The 17,940-nt window shown below is 45.3% G+C and overlaps 1 pseudogene; it reads left to right on the top strand.

The window, feature by feature from the left end:
* The first annotated feature begins 75 nt into the window (after positions 1-75).
* Positions 76-11,250, top strand: LOC135566583 (TBC1 domain family member 9-like; annotated as a pseudogene).
* Positions 11,251-17,940: the final 6,690 nt, after the last annotated feature.

A 17,940-nucleotide genomic window follows, 5' to 3' on the forward strand; every position in this document is an offset into this window, starting at 1 on the left:
CTGACATATCTGTTGTGACTGATACATGAATGACATATCTGTTGTGACAGACCTCTGTGTGTCTGTCCCTCCCAGGTGACGATAGTGGAGAAGGCAGACAGCTCCAACTTTTTCCCCAGCCCAGTGTCCATCAGCACCAAGAACAGGATGACCTTCCTGTTCGCCAACCTCAAGGACCGGGACTTCCTGGTCCAGAGGATCTCTGACTTCCTGCAGCAGACCACCTCCAAGATCTACTTCGAGAGGGAGACCACCGGGAGTGTGAACAGCTCCGACGATGAGGTGAGGGCACATCTATGTCATTGTATATCTAGGATGTTGTACATCATTTAGGTCTATACTCTTCCACAACTGCTCCCCAAGTTTGCTGATAAGTCTCCCTCTACTCCAGGTCTTCAGTAAATACTTAGCATGATTATTATCACAGGTCTCTGATCAGCTCTTATCATAAAGCACACTGCATTAACTATCCTTACCCTGATCCTGGACTTGTTCTGCTCTCCACCAGGTGTATTCTCAGTATTATTAGTTTGTCATCTCATCACAAGTCTCAGAACAGTTGTTATGATAAACTCATGATAATTTGTTGCATTAACAATCTCCTAATTCTGATCCTGAATCTGTGTCTCTCTCTCCTCTAGGTGTACTCCCAGCAGGGCTCTCTCCTCTCCAGCAGTCCCCAACGCAGCAGTCTGGGCTCAGAGGGGCTCCTCCGAGGGTGAGCGCCAGTTTAACCTCAATGACAACAGCGTGCCCACCGCCACCCAGGCCCTCATGACCATGTACCGCCGCCGCTCGCCGGAGGAGTTCAACCCCAAACTGGTACGGTCAATGAATGTTCTGTTCACATGTTGGGGGCTCTCGAGTGGCGCAGCGGTGTAAGGCACTGCATCTCAGTGCTAGAGGTGTCACTACAGACCCTGGTTCGATTCCAGGCTGTATCACAACCGGCTGTGATTGGGAGTCTCATAGGACAGCGCACAATTGGCCCAGCGTCATCCGGGTTTGGTTGGGGTAGGAATGTCATTGTAAATTAGAATTAGTCCTTAACTGACTTGCCTAGTTAAATAAACATGTGGTCGAACACAAGAAGATGCTATAGTAGAGAATTGGAATGATTGCACATGATTGATGGAACTGAACTTGGACTAAATTAATTGAGTTGAATACATTTATTTAGTGACAAAATATTGTAACAAACTGTAATTGCGTGTATATACCTGCATGCTGAATAAGCCATTGGGAATCCAATTTCTGCATGTAGTAACCTGAGGCTTTTCCCAAGCCTCAAATCAAATTGTATTGCTTGCCTACAACTATTTAGCAGATGTGATTTAGGAGCCAGAAACAGAGCGGCCATGTCTGTCGGGTGCCATCAGTGTCTCAACCTTGATCTAAAACAAAGCTTGGCTTACAGTCAGTGTGTTCTGTTCCTGCGCTAACCTCCAGCTGGCTTTGCATTGCACAGTTCAAAGGCCTGCAGGGATGTTGCAGATGTAGACCAATGGAGGGGGAAGTGTGTGGAAAGTATATTAAATCCAAGTTAATTGAAGTAAATAAAGCCTTAATGAAATTCTTCAGAGACCTCTAGGGGAGTATTTGTGCTGCATACGTCTGTGTCGAAAGATAGAAATATTGTTTAGGCTTTGAAGGCTCTCTGGCTCGTTATTTAATGAGGTGGTAATTAGTTTTTTGCCTCCTACGAACCATCCTGATCTCTCTCGCTTACATTCTGTGTGTATTAAAACAATGTAAGCATGTCTACTTTCTTTCTCTCGCTCGCTCTGTCCTTGAACATCATTCTGTAGTTCTCTCTAAGGGGCGCTTTACTGGCATGAAATGTGTCTCTTATGACATTTCTCTTTTTTCTTTTTCCAACACATGCAAGATTATTAACTGTCAATTTTTATTTTTCCCCAGGCCAAGGAGTTCCTGAAGGAACAGGCGTGGAAGAACCACATCACTGAGTACGGCCAGGGGGTGTGTATGTACCGTACAGAGAAGACCAAGGACCTGGTGCTTAAAGGCATCCCAGAGAACATGAGGGGAGAGCTGTGGCTGCTCTTCTCCGGTGAGGCCAACAGTCGCACGCGTTCTCACAAACAGTCCGTGGGCATGATCTCACAATGCACTCTCACATTCACTGTACATAGTCATTTGTATATTACATTATGCCCCCGGGTTCTTGACATTCATATACTCGACTTTCACTCATTCTGTATCTCCACAAGCCGCGCTGACACACACTCAAAGACCACGGATAGACAGTACTACGTGCTCATACACCAACTCCTAACCTGCATTCGGCATCATGTGGTGGGACCACACATCTCATTACTATAGTTATTGTTATCACAGGAGGAAAAACAACAGGAAAAACACATCAGATTTTAGTTTTGGGTTTTCCCAAACCCCCTTTTGTGGTATGAGCACAGAATGGTTCATCATCCAGGTGTATTAGAATTATTGATAGTCAAATATTAGCTTTTCTTTCAGTGTACATATGGATTTGGGTAGCCTCATTAAACATGCATTAGCTTGGCCTTGGCAACGCGTTCCATTCCCATCTCCTGCCTGAGCAGCAGTATCGTACTGTATCTAACCTGTAACTGGACTGCATGCTTCACGTCCACTGCTACAGCATATTACAGTGAGAGCACACATTCTATAGTCTGCTTACTGTACGCCAAACTGAACACTGTCAGTCTGGTTTAACCAGGCTTAACAAACACAGCAGCTTATGTAGGGGTTGTGTTAGAGACGTAGGCCTACATTGTGACCACCGTAGCTGTGAAAAGCTGACCTATATAAATAAACCTGAAGAACCAGTTGGCCTACAGGGAGAGTCACTGCTGAAATCACCAAACGATGTTTTATACTTCAGCCTCTTCTTCCTGGAGGAAATTCCTTGCACCCACGCGACAGCACTAACAGTTAGCGACTATCTACCTGCTCTTTCCGTCCCCTAGTGACCTACTTGTGGTACCTTCCGCAGTCGCCATGGCAGCCATACATCTGCACTTCCTGGAGGGACTGGTGTGTTTACATGTTAGCCTAGCGTCTCTGTTGGCGAAGCTCGCTAGCTGTGTTTTTATGTGGAAGAAGATGCAGAATTTGAATGCAACCTATATACTTTTCCCTCTACTCACACTCACTGTCACAGTGGGAACTGTTGATAAGCCTGAGTTTGACTGCACTAGAAGAGTGAGTTTGAGGGTGTTATGATTCAACAGACTTTTACCCAGGACCCCCCCCCCCCCACCCCCTCCCCTCTTAATGGTTTAGCCTATGTTGTTGTTGCTGCTTCCACAGCTGGGAGTACAGGAGTGCTATAAAGGCACTAAGGTTTTAGTGTAGAAGGGATTCTGCCTAAAGTGTTGAGTGGAAGGCTTACCTCTGCATGTCTACTAGCTGCTTGCCGCATCCCTCCGTTAGTAGAGATGGAATGAGCAATGGCTTGAGTTCTGGTTTCATCACTCCAACCATTTCTGAAACTGATAACATTGAATATGCAATGCCATTGCAATGCTAGCCTAATTTAGCCAGGTGTAAAATAAACGCCTGAAACTAGATCCCCTATATGGTCTTGAAGAGAATAAAAAAATAACTGTTGGGGGGGGGAGGTTCTCTTCTGCACTGTTCAACCAATCCAGTAAATGTGGAGGAGTTAAGATGTTGCGTTAACGTCCAAATGCAGAAGTCTCATCACAGGCTCTCTTTCCATTTCCCCCTGAAAATCTTAGGCCTGACATTAACTTTGTTTCACCAGACCAATTTTTAAAATGGCAATTGGCTGATGGTCTGGTGCCAATGGACCTCGTTTAATGCTATACTAACTGTGGTCCCTATATCCCGCCCCAGGGGCGATCAACGAGATGGCGACCCACCCTGGCTACTATGAGGACCTGGTAGAGAAGTCTATGGGGAAGTACAACCTGGCCACGGAGGAGATCGAGAGAGACCTGCACCGCTCCCTCCCTGAACACCCAGCCTTCCAGAACGAGATGGGGATCGCTGCCCTACTAAGGGTCCTTACTTCGCTCACGCTCGAAACTCCAACATAGGCTACTGCCAGGTACACGCATGGTATGAGTGGTATACACGCATGGTATATAGTATACACGCATGGTATATAGTATACACGCATGGTATATAGTATACACGCATGGTATATAGTATACACGCATGGTATATAGTATACACACAGCCGCATCTGGTCCTGTCGCCAAGATCCACTGCCAAAGCAGAATGTCATGAGATTACTTCCAAACCGGCTCTAGGGGCAATGCTGGCGCTTATTACCTTTAAGTCCTGGGTGGGACAGGGATGGCGGATGCAAGTAAGCTGCGAGCCCGGCCTGAAAGTCGCGTGTTCAATCCCCAGCTAAGCACTATTTTTGTCTATCCCAAACCTTAACCCTTAACCATTCAGAATGCCTAATCTTCAAAAATGTTAGTGTTTGTGGACAAACATCTGATTCTGCAGTGAGATCTGAGAGCTTGTTACACACACACACACACACTTATTTTACAACACAAACATTCACACTGCTCTTCAGTTTATAAATGGTCAAGTCACATAGTAGTTTGCCACTTCTATAGCTGTCCTGACTCCCCACGGGTCCCTAATCTTGGTTCCCCTGCGGGTCGAAGTCATGTGGTTCCCTCTTGACTGCCAGTCCATCTGTTGGCAGCTTGAAACTCTGGAAGACGTTTAACTCAGGCTGAAAACTGTAGTCCAGACCTACTGTCACATAGCTGTTTAATTTGATTCTTGTTTTGCTTTTTTTGATGGGCTTTGAGATTCTGTGAAAGAAAAGCGCTATAGAAGTTGAATGTATTATTCTGAATAATCTTGGTGGTTCTTCCTAGGCCATGAACATTGTGACGTCGGTGCTGCTGCTGTATGCTAAAGAGGAGGAGGCCTTCTGGCTGCTGGTGGCTCTGTGTGAGCGGATGCTGCCTGACTACTACAACACCAGGGTCGTAGGTCGGTTGGAAGCTCCTGGAATGAGGCTGTAGTAGGGCAATGGGTGGCTTTGTGGTTGACTGGTGTGTTTGCCTCTGCGTTTTTAACTTGGTCTCAGTGTCTCTCTATTTTATGTTTTGTGTTCAGATGTGTGTATGTGTCCCTCAGTCTTTGTGCATATCTGTTGGCACGTTTCTCCTCTTACTGTATCAGTGTCCGCATAGGCCTACTTTTTCTGTCTTGCTAACCTCCCACTTCTCCTTCTCCAGGAGCTCTGGTAGACCAGGGTGTTTTTGAGGAGCTGGCCAGGAGTACGTCCCGAACTCTACGACTGCATGCAGGACCTGGGAGTCATCTCTACCATTTCCTCTCCTGGTTCCTCACCCTGTTCCTCAGTGTCATGCCCCGAGAGTGCCGTGGTGGTGGTCGACTGCTTCTTCTACGAGGGCATCAAGGTCATCTTCCAGCTGGCCCTCAGCGTGCTGCACGCCAACATCCACCAGCTGCTGGGGGCCAAGGACGATGGAGAGGCCATGACCGTACTGGGAAGGTGAGGACGGGTGGGGGTGGAAGACCGACAAGGGGCCAAAGATACTAAAACAGGGCTTTTCATTTTTCGGTCCTGGAGGGCAGAAACACTTCTTGATTTGTTTCTACCTGGTAGTTAATTGTATTCACCTGGTGCACCAGGTCTGATGAAAACCAGAATGGTTTTTATCCCTGCAGTACCAGAATTCGAACAGCCCTGGACTAAGGGACATGATTGGTAGGCCAACTCATGACTGGAACCCTAAACCTAACCTGAACTAAAACCCAACTTGCCCTGACCTTAATACTAACCATAACCAATTAGGTCATTCAACATGGGTTTGCTGGTCAGTCATGGTACTTTAGTTTTTCACTCAAAAGAGCAGACCCCATGAGTTGGGTCAAAGGTCAAATTGTGTTGGCGGAAGTGACACGAGAGATCATCTTGTTTTGAAACACTGCAGTAAGAACACTTCTTAATTCAATTAAAGCTTGATATTGATAAGCTGTCAATATAAAGGATTTGGTTGTGTGACATGTTTGTGTGTAGGTACCTGGACAGCGTGTCCAATAAGGACAGCACCCTGCCTCCCATCCCCCACCTGCACTCCCTGCTGACAGACGATGGGGATCCCCACCCGGAGGTGGACATCTTCAAGCTGGTCCGCAGCTCCTACGAGGTGAGTCTTCTCAACATGACCAGGACACCGTCATTCAATCACTCCTTCAATCTGTCAGAGATGGGGTCAATTAAGTTTAAATGGAATTCAGCCCAACCATGCTTCCTAGACCCAAGTGTATTCACTGGTAGAACTGTCACTCTGTTTTGACCTTTACTCTGGCTGGTGATTATGCAGTCTCAGTGAATATCCCAGCCGTAGGATAGCAGCAGTGTTGACCTCTCTCTCTCGGTCCCATGTGGCTGTTTGTAGAAGTTTGGCTCCATCCGGGCAGACGTGATCGAGCAGATGCGCTTCAAACAGAGGCTAAGGGTCATCCAGACCATCGAGGACACCACCAAACGCAACGTGGTAATGACCCCTGCTATTACACACACTGTATGGTACACCAGATGTTTGGTGTGGAGGATTTCAAGTCATTTTAAGCCATCGTTTCTGATTGTATTCAATGCTGGTTAGTTCTGATCTCCTCACACAGCTCCTAAATCCACTGTTCTCTTTCAGGTCAGAACCATTGTCACGGAGACTGCCTTCAGCATCGACTAACTGGAGGAGCTCTACGTTCTGTTCAAGGTGAGTGACAGCCATGCTGTAGCCAATATGAACTAAATGGAACTGACCTCTAACCAATAGGAACTTAAAGGAACTAATCTCTTCCTGTATTGCTTTTTCTCAGCCTCCCTTTCTCTTTGGCAGGGCGTCTCATTTCTCCTAGCTCTCACATAGTGCCCTGCTGCCACGGCAATGCTGAATTATGGGCTATAGTTGGAGCCGGTACTTAATATCCATAGAGACAGACCTAAAACCCTGGCAACAGCATTTTACTCTTCATCCATTAACACAACAGACGCTCACTGCGCAGTCCTGTTAGAGGACATGGAGAAAGACGGATGAGTCTTCAGCACAGTTCTAATGGTCAGGGTTGCTGGTATAAGATGTTAGAAGTAGAGAACTTTAATACCCAATGTTGTGCTATGTTCACATTGTTCTCTGATATCATGTACTTATCCATTAGAAACATTGTGCAAAGCAATTCAGCGGTATCTATATGCATTTCCTCACCTTGGGCGACCACATTTTCCCACATTTAGCATAGGTATCACCATTTGGTCTCATTCCACCTCGCTTCTTTATACTTCAACATTTTCTAGGAAACTGCTACATAAATGTAATATATTTATTTCATTCACATTAAAACCCTGTTGAATCTATTTCTACCATCTTCATTCTCCAGGCGGAACACCTGACCAGCTGCTATTGGGGCGGAACGGGTGGCAGCAACCCCACGGAGCGCCACGACCCCAGCCTGCCCTACCTGGAGCAGTACCGCATCGACCTGGAGCAGTTCAGGGGGGCTGTTCTCCCTGCTCTTCCCCTGGGCCCCTGTCAACGGGGCCCATGCAGACCTCCTGGCCCTGCGCTTCTTCAGGCTCCTGGACCATAACGGAGACTCTCTGATTAATTTCCGGGAGTTTATTAGTGGACTGAGTGAGTATTGGTGGAGGTGGGTGAGGGGGTGTATCAAATAGAAGTTGACTAATGATTGTAGCAACTGGTCAAAATGGATATTAAGTCTATATAGACATAATGAAATGTCATGACAAATTATCACATCTATGGTGTATTTCAGGTGTTTTATGCCATGGGGATCTGACTGAGAAACTGAAGCTCCTGTACAAGATGCATGTGATTCCTGGTAAGTGTGTGTGTACTGTTCCCAGAGAGGAAAAAGAAGTCCAGAGGGAAATCTATACTCCTTATATGCTGTCATAACTGAGTGAGGGGAGGATGTTTTAAGGATAGGGGATTGGATTTATTTACTGTAAAGGAGCAAAGATAACTTATTTTGTTCTCTCCTCGCTTGGTTGAGCATATGGAGAAGGGAAGCTGCGGTTGGATGGTGCTCAAGACTCACACAACAGTATTTTCACTCTGCTGGAAATCTACCTCTCAATCAGAAGAGCTTTCATGGCTCTCTGGCTCAGGTCGCGTTAATTCCCTGTATAACAGCAAAGCCTGAAGCAGCTATTGTTTTGATTCTCGGAATGATGGGGTTAGCTTTTTTCCTTTGCCAGCCACATGGAAATATTGTCTCTGGCAGAATGATATATGTTGAGAACTAACAGATGTTTAGCGAGAGGAGGATACAGAAATGACTTCAGACTTATGATCAAACATTGGGATGTGTGAGGCCTCGATGGAAAGATAATGATAATGGATACAATTTATATTGCACTTTTTCAACTGCAGTATTTGAGGCGTTATGATAACGCCCTTACAGCACTTGGAAAGGCGCTATATAAATGCTATCAATTATAATAACAATGGTAAGGCCTAAAATGTTGTATCTTCCTGTCCCCTCCCAGAGGTGACCCATGAGCAGGAACCAGACTCTGCCTTCGAGGCCACCCAGTACTTCTTTGAGGACATCACCCCGGAAACTTCCAATGGTAGGCCATGTCCTCATCAACACGCCAGAGGTTACACAATGTTTCCACCCCAAATTGCACCCTTTTCCCTGTATAGTCCACTAATGTTGACCAGAGCCTTATGTGCTCTCAATCACAGTCACACTCCACTCATGGCATGAATCAACCTATTTCAACCTCCCACTTTTTTGTCTTCAGATAACTTCCTAATGTGTCCTTTGACCTTTGCACTCTTGACCTTTCCCTTCCTCCAGGCCTTGACCCCAAGTGCAAGAGCGAGAAGGATGATGGCTTTGTCAGGTCACGTTCAAGACTGAGAAAGGTACGCACTGCTATAAAATAGTTATGAGACATACGTATCTATCGCTAGTTTGTAAATGCTCCAATCTAAATGATAATACCTTAAGCCACAATGTCTACCGCTCATGTTCCTTTTTTTGCAAAGGCCTTTATTTACTGTACTCAAGAACACCCATTTCACTGTAAGGAACTTAGCTGTAGCTCTCTAATCTCCCTCCTATTTGAAATGATTTCAAACCATTTGACTCCATACACACACATCCCAAAAGTCTGGGATGAAAAGGGGAAGCACTGTTACTTTTCTATGTATCATGTTTTCTTGGAGCAAAAATAGTCTACGGTCGCTGATTAGGGACGATATACTTACTGATTTTCCAGACAATAAGAATTGAACAGTCTCAAAGTGCAACTGGGAGTGTTGCATGTTAAATGGTCCCCAAGCTAGGCCTGCATGCCACTTCAGTTTATTGAGGGCATTATTGGTGTATGTTCTCTTATTCATTCAACACTTTTTACTTGACAACAGCACATACATTAGTTGTTGTTATGGCCTCCTATAAATAGTCAGTGTGCCAGGCTGCTAGCTTTTAACTCTTAATGGCCACCTCTGTTTCTACAGTGAAGAAACTGCACACCCCTGACTACCGCCACTACCTGAGGCTGTGGAACCAGGGTACCAAGAACAAACTGGACAACATGAAGGATCTGCCCAAACTCAACCAGGTAAGAGCATTAAGAACCACTCCACCTCCCCAGGGGGAGTCAGTGGAGTCCACTTGATCAAAGTGGCTGTGTGAGGCTATTAAATTGTGTGTCGTGCCAATTAATCTACCTCATCTTCCAATCCAGGCTAACCTGTATGTCTTCCTCTCTCTCTCTCCTTCAGAGCCAGTTCATAGAGCTGTGCAAGACACTGTACAACATGTTCAGCGAGGACGCCCAGGAGCAGGAGCTGTACCACGCCACGGCCACCGTCACCAGCCTGCTGCTGGAAATGGGCGGTGGGCAAGCTCTTCTGCCATTCCAAGGACCAGGAGGAGCAGGACCAGGATGATCCAGAGGAGGCCAAAACCAGTGGGCCAGCCCGAGATGGAGGGACCAAGCCTGGGGTGTCTTCCAGCAGAGGGGGCCAGGGAGAGGGGGGAGAAGGAGAGCCAGGCCAGGCCCTGTGGCCCTGCGAAGAGGGATGGCAGGGGCGAGCAGCTGTCTGCCATGGAGGACATTAAGCTGGAGGACTCGTCCCCGAAGGACACGGGGACATCGTCCTCCATGCTCATCTCAGATGACGAGACCAAAGACGACACGTCCATGTCGTCCTACTCTGTGCTCAGCGGCTCCCATGAGCTCGACGACAAGCTTCACTGCGAGGACATTAATGACGACACGGTCCTGGTGCGCAGCAGAACGGACCCCATGGTGGAGGGTAGGGAACGGGCTTCACGGTGAAGGTGGGCCCCATGGCAGAGATGGGGGGCTGCCTCACAGCACCAGCATAGATAAAGACTGGGCCATCACCTTTGAGCAGTTCCTGGCATCGGTGCTCACTGAGCAGGCCCTGGTGCTTTACTTCGAGAAGCCAGTGGAGGTGGCCGCACGTATCACCAATGCCAAGAATGTGAGGAAAGTGGGGTGCTCCCTACTGTCCGCCAGCGACTATGAGATCTCCTGTCTGGGTAACTAATGCCTCAATGAAAAAGAGAATTTACAGAGACAGACTCTTGCTCTGTAGGTTGACTGCTTCGGAAAACAGGGAAACGTGTCATGTAAATGTACAACGTGAAAACCCAGTCTTCTCCTCTTTGTTGGGTGACAAGAATGCCAGTCTGCTGGAACTGAAAAGTCTAACATTTGTGTGCAATACTATAAGAGTAAAGAAATCAAATAAATACCTGCTCTTAGCAATGTATTTTACCAGATGTCAACAACCTGTTTTATCTTTAGGGTTAGAAGATTCTGCTCAGCAGAGGGACCAGGGAAGGACAAAAAGGGCTTTATTGACCTTTGACCTCAAAAGTAATTCAGGCAGAGCTGTGGTGTGTGTGTACTGTACATGTTTTTAGCTGTGCTTGCTGTACTTTATATGAAGTCATGTATACATGTTACTACTAATAATAGCTAAACCAGTTAGACTACTACGTATCATGATGTTTAAGTCTTACAGACCACCAGCCCAGTCAGTCAGGAGTGGCCTGTCACAGTCCCAGAGGAACACTGCTCAGTCGTTGTAGAGTTCTGTCACCCGCTAACTCATTAACCGCTAGGCTAATTGACTAACAGCAACCTGTGGAGCAGTTGTACTCACTGCTAATCTATTAGCTGCTAATTTACACTAGAAACAATGGTTAAGAGGGTAACTCCGGTGCTACAATGAAGTGACTGTACTTCTAGAGTTGGGAAGATTAGTTGCTGCCGCTTCAGGATAACCCACACTTGCACTGGAATGAAATATGAATGGTGGTGAAAGCTTTATCTGACTAGATGTACTTCAGTAAATTCACTAAGGAAAACACTGTTTAGATTTCATTTGTGTGGTAGCTTAGCCTGCATGCTGAACTGTAGAGCACACGCACTTTGTTTTATCAGGAAAAAATGACATTTACAACATCTTTCCTTTTAATTCCAAAAGCATGTTTTCTGCCTTTTTTCTGTGCCACTCCTGCACTCGTCAGCACACTCCAAAAGCTTCTTTCTTTTTTTAAAAACAATGTTTTTGAACTTTTTGCTCTGTATATTTTTATGCTGTTTTATATATTTTTTTTGTTCCAATGTCAATGATTTTGTCATGTACAAAGGTCATGATTTTAAGTGTACCACTTCAACTAAATAAAAAGTGTAGAATGAACGGTCTTACGCTACATATTAAAAATGTCTCATGTCTCTTTATGGGATTTATCCATTAGGGTTGCTCATACTGTAGCCTGGGATAAATATTGATAAGCTCTGTTTCGACATTGAGAGGGGAAGACAGATCTATACAGAGATTGAGACAGAGCACCCTCTGCTGGAGAAGAGAATGTTCCAGAATCAGACCCAAAATCCTGTAATGCCACCAAAGATAAGGATAAATGAGGATGCTTTCATAAGGCTGTTTATCATTGAAAGAATGTCAGTTCCTGTCTACTTAAGGGGGTGGCTCTCCCATAGACACCAATGCGATAGCAGTTGGGTCTGGTCTACTCAGCTCCATTTTAAACAAGAAAAAAATGAGGGAGTAGAATATCTGATGCCACCACTGCAAATACTTTTCTCTTTTCTACCTAAGGGTTAATGGCTAACATTTTTGCAGTTCTCTAGCTTCGACAATGGTGCGCAGTGTCAGCGTGGGAGACATGCTGAAATAGAGACTTTGTCACATACAGGTTGTTTGTGAAATCTCTCGCTTCCTTCTCATCTGCTGCTCTGCAGATGCTTGGGGGGTGTGGTTCAGGTTGACCAATAAGAGCTTGCCATTGTAATGCATATGGGAACATTCTCTAGCAATGATTAATCCATTAACGTAGTAATGGATTGGGTTGAAGTGTTTACTGGTCTGCTAATACGTCATTCTCTGTCCTCCTTTGACTGCAGTTATGTAATAATTGTTCATCCCAGGACCTGAGCAAACGCATCATGTCCCTAAATTATGGATTCAAAGGTCATTAGAATGTAGAACAGGGTTTCTCAAACTCGGTCCTGGGGCCCCCCTGGGTACACGTGTTGCACTACACAGCTGATTCAGGACCGTCTTTGGGAAACTGATGTAGAACACTGAATTTTAATTAATGTTCTGTGTTGTTAGGATAAAGAATTTGATTTATTAAATTATTAACATCTAATTAATCATGTGTGATGCTGAATGATAGTGTTTATTTTTTTTACCATTCATCCCAGAGCCTACACGGTAGAGAGCCTACACGGTCTTATGTGTGGTAGCAAACAATGTCCCCAATTCCCTCTTGCTTTTAGGATTATTTCCTGTTTATACTCCAATCACTGTTTTTCCTCTTTGGCCACAGGGGTAATATGTTAACCAATAATGTTCTGTTTATCAAGTTCTCATTCCTGTGTGTTTACCATGAACCTGGGTGGTCAGCCCAACCGCGCTTCTTAACACCCGGAAGCTAGCCGCACCAATGTGCCTGAGGAAGCACTGTTCAACTGACGACCGAGGTCGGCATGCAGGTTGCCCGGCGCACCACAAGGAGTCGCTAGGGTGCGATGAGCCAAGTAAAGCCCCTCCCCCAACCCGGATGATGCTGGCCCAATTGTGTGCTGCGCTATGGGACTCCGATCATGGCCGGTTGTGATACAGCCTGGGATCGAACTCGGGTCTGTAGTGATGCCTCTAGCACTGCCTTAGTGCCTTAGACCTCTGCGCCACTCGGGAGGCCCAGGGTCAGTTTTGTCTTTTACATAAGAAGGTGGCGTTTCTCAGTAGCTGAGCAGTAGCTAAATTTGACATTTAGTCCCTAGTTCACGTCACAACCCTCCCACTTCTGTCACCTCTGTATATTGACTGAGAGGCAAACTCTTCACTCCACATGTACCAGCATTACGATTTGAACGGTTCTGGGACATCAGTCCATTCCAACATGTGCTCAAACATTTTGTCCCCCTAAAAACACCAGTGACATGTAACTTATTGTAGAGAATTAAGGTAGCTGCTAGCATGGTTAAACCAGACTGAACACTACTGCCTGGTATGTTTAAACGTCTCTATCAATAGGCAGCCAATCGAAATAAAGCCAACTATCCCACCTGGTCTGTCACAATTTCATCAGGAACACCAGTTACCTTTGACAGACTGTCATGAATCTGGCTGTTAGCCAATTAAACTCTCCCACCTTAAGCCCCTGTCCTCGACACCTGCTCCTATTGGCTGAGAGCTTAGACAAGCCTCTCGACAGCTAGGTACGATGGGTCCCCTGCACGTTACTGATGTTATTGCTAGAAATGTTGTAGATAAGCAACATATTGTTGTAATGAAGTGAATGATTACATTCAGTAAACCCATCTTCGTGTTACTGATACTTCTGATATTCATATGGAATGCTGTTAGCTGTGGGGTGAACAAGAGTAAAGAGCCCCAGTGGTTCCAAATACTCTGTGGTAGATAGCGCTATGTAAACTCAGCAAAAAAGAAATGTCCCTTTTTTCAGGACCCTGTCTTTCAAAGATAATTCGTAAAAATCCAAATAACTTCACAGATCTTCAAAGGGTTAACAGCTTCCATGCTTGTTCAATGAGCCATAAACAATTGATGAACATGCACCTGTGGAACGGTCGTTAAGACACTAACAGCTTACAGACGGTAGGCAATTAAGGTCACAGTTGTGAAAACGTAGGACACTAAGAGGTATTTCTACTGACTCTGAAAAACACCAAAATAAAGATGCTCAGGGTCCCTGCTCATCTGCGTGAACGTGCCTTAGGCATGCTGCAGGAGGCATGAGGACTGCAGATGTGGCCAGGGCACTAATTGCAATGTCCGTACTGAGACGCCTAAGACAGCGCTACAGGAGACGGGACAGACAGCTGATCGTCCTCACAGTGGCGGAGCACGTGCAACAACACCTGCACAGGATCGGTACATCTGAACATCACACCTGCGGGACAGGTACAGGATGGCAACAACTGCCCGAGTTACACCAGGAACGCACAATCCCTCCATCAGTGCTCAGACTGTCCGCAATAGGCTGAGAAAGGCTGGACTGAGGGCTTGTAGGCCTGTTGTAGTAAAAGGCAGGTCCTCACCAGACATCACCGGCAACAACGCCGCCTATGGCACAAACCCACCGTCGCTGGACCAGACAGGACTAACAAAAGTGCTCTTCACTGACGGTGCAGTTTAGTCTCACCAGGGGGTGATGATCTGATTCGAGATTATAGTCGAAGGAATGACATTACACCAAAGGCCTGTACTCTGGAGCGGGAGCGATTTGGAAGTGGATGGTCCGTCATGGTCTTGGGCGGTGTGTCACAGCATCATCGGACTGAGCTTGTTGTAATTGCAGGCAATCTCAAAGCTGTGTTACCCAGGGAAGACATCCTCCTCCCTCATGTGGTACCCTTCCTGCAGGCTCATCCTGACATGACCCTCCAGCATGACAATGCCACCAGCCATACTGCTCAGTCTGTGCGTGATTTCGCAAGACAGGGAATGTCAGGTTCTGCATGGCCAGCTTAAGAACCCAGATCTCAATTCCATTGAGCATGTCTGGGACCTATTGGATCGGAGGGTGAGGGCTAGGGCCATTCCCCGCAGAAATGTCCAGGAATTTGCAGGTGCCTTGGTGGAAGAGTGGGGTAACATCTCACAGCAAGAACTGGCAAATCTGGTGCAGTCCATGAGGAGGAGATGCACTGCAGTAATTAATGCAGCTGGTGGCCACACCAGATACTGACTGTTACTTTTGACCCCCCCCCCCCCCCCTTTGTTCAGGGACAAATGATTCCATTTATGTTTGTCACATGTCTGTGGAACTTGTTCAGTTTATGTCTCAGTTGTTGAATCTTGTTATGTTCATACAAATATTTACACATGTTAAGTTTGCTGAATATAAACGTGAGTTGACAGTTTCTTTTTTGCTAAGTTTATGACAAAAGGTACCAAAGGTACCATTACACAATGAGTGGTGAATGTTGCCACATTGCACTGAGATTAATGAAATATTCCCATTAAATGTTGCATTGTAGTTTCAAAGTAATTCAATTGTAAATGTGTTTTTTTTCACAAATGTTAGAAGCTGTGCGCTGCTGTAGGGTTGATTTGGACATTGACTTTCTTGACAGTGAGTGGATTTTGGTTTGGCCGTGCTCCTGTACACAGTAACACCTCTCTCTGTGGCAAGTCAGTAAAAATGGAATAAATATGAGGATGCACAACTCCTTGTTTCAGGGTTAGGCTGGCTCCCTGGGACTGTAGTTTGGGCTCTCACGTCCTGCAGTAAACCAATAGCTAGTCAAACGAATTTAATCACTGGATTAATAACAATGTAAGTACTCTCAGATATTACCTGTTAGATTTCGCTACACTTGCAAAACAATTTGATTTGATTTGACCAGGTTTAATTTTTGTTGTTGGTTAGACCTAATATAGGTTTTGTAAATCTTGGTTTCTTTTTGAGATGTGTTGCACCATTTAATTTAAACCTGGATTAGTTAATCTAAGGTTTGATCTTAAACTATGAGAAGTTACATGTGTCATAATGGATTCACCATAGCAACGTGTTCTCATTCTATTCTATGGAAACAAATTAGCACTGGTCATTGCTAGCTGTGTCCTTTATACAGGCTAATTAAAACTATACTCTTTTGGTCAAATTAGTTAGCTGGCTAGTTGACTTTTACAATCATGGTATCCACAAGAGTGTTAATCACACTGAAAAATGAAGCACATACACTGACATTTTTTTATCAATTTTAAACCTCCTGCAGGAGCAGTTCAAGAATAATCCCTTCTTACATTTTTAATTTCATTTAAAACGATAGAGCAAGAAGATTTAAACTAAGAACAAAAATAAACTTAGTTTTAGAAGAAGGTTTACATTTAACAAAGATGAATTTAAAACTAGGTTTAAAATGTGGTGCAACAAGATTAATACTTGAACCTTGATTTAACCCAGTTTAAACCTTGATTAAACCCAGTTTGAGTTAATCCATGTAGGGTGCAACCCACCCCTCAGGTTTAAACCTTGATTAAACCCAGTTTGAGTTAATCCATGTGGGGTGCAACCTGCACCCTCAGGATTTAAACCTTGATTAAACCCAGTTTGAGTTAATCCATGTGGGTGCAACCCACCCCTCAAGGTTTAAACCTTGATTAAACCCAGTTTGAGTTAATCCATGTGGGTGCAACCCACCCCTCAAGGTTTAAGCCTTAGTTAAACCCAGTTTGAGTTAACCCATGGTGCAACCCACCCCTCAAGGTTTAAACCTTGATTAAACCCAGTTGAGTTAATCCATGTGGGTGCAACCCACCTCAAGGTTTAAACCTTGATTAAACCCAGTTTGAGTTAATCATGTGGTGCAACCCACCCCTCAAGGTTTAAACCTTGATTAAACCCAGTTTGAGTTAATCCATGTGGGTGCAACCCACCCCTCAAGAGTTTAAACCTTGATTAAACCCAGTTTGAGTTAATCCATGGGTGCAACCCACCCCTCAAGGTTTAAACCTTGATTAAACCCAGTTTGAGTTAATCCATGTGGGTGCAACCCGCCCCTCAGAGTTTAAACCACCCAGTTTGAGTTAATCCATGTTGGTGCAGCCACCCCTCAAGGTTTAAACCTGATTAAACCCAGTTTGAGTTAATCCCATGTGGGTGCAACCCACCCTCAAAGGTTTAAACCTGATTAAACCCAGTTTGAGTTATCCATGGGTGCAACCCACCCCTCAAGAGTTTAAACCTTGATTAAGCCCAGTTTGAGTTAATCCATGTGGGGTGCAACCCACCCCTCAAGGTTTAAACCTTCATTAACCCAGTTTGAGTTAATCCATGTTGGGTAAGCCACCCCTCAAGGTTTAAACCTTGATTAAAACCCAGTTTGAGTTATCCCATGTGGGTGCAACCCACCCCTCAGGTTTAAACCTTGTTAAACCCAGTTTGAGTTAATCCATGTGGGTGCAACCCACCCCTCAAGGATTTAAACCTTGATTAAACCCAGTTGTTAATCCCATGGGTGCAACCCACCCCTCAAGGTTTAAACCTTGATTAAAACCCAGCTTGAGTTAATCCATGTGGGTTGCAACCCACCCTCAAGGTTTAAACCTTGATTAAAACCCAGTTTGAGTTAATCCATGTGGGTGCAACCCACCCCTCAAGGTTTAAACCTTGATTAAACCCAGTTTGAGTTAATCCATGTGGGTGCAACCCACCCCTCAAGGTTTAAACCTTGATTAAACCCAGTTTGAGTTAACTATGTGGGTACTAACCCACCCCTGCTTAAACCCTGATTAAAACTCAGCTTCTGGAGTTGGTCCATGTGGGTGCAACCCACCCTCAAGGTTTAAACCTTGATTAAACCCAGTTTGAGTTAATCCATGTGGGTGCAACCCA

This window comes from Oncorhynchus nerka, unplaced genomic scaffold, assembly GCF_034236695.1.
Source record: "Oncorhynchus nerka isolate Pitt River unplaced genomic scaffold, Oner_Uvic_2.0 unplaced_scaffold_4106, whole genome shotgun sequence".
Lineage (NCBI taxonomy): Eukaryota > Metazoa > Chordata > Actinopteri > Salmoniformes > Salmonidae > Oncorhynchus > Oncorhynchus nerka.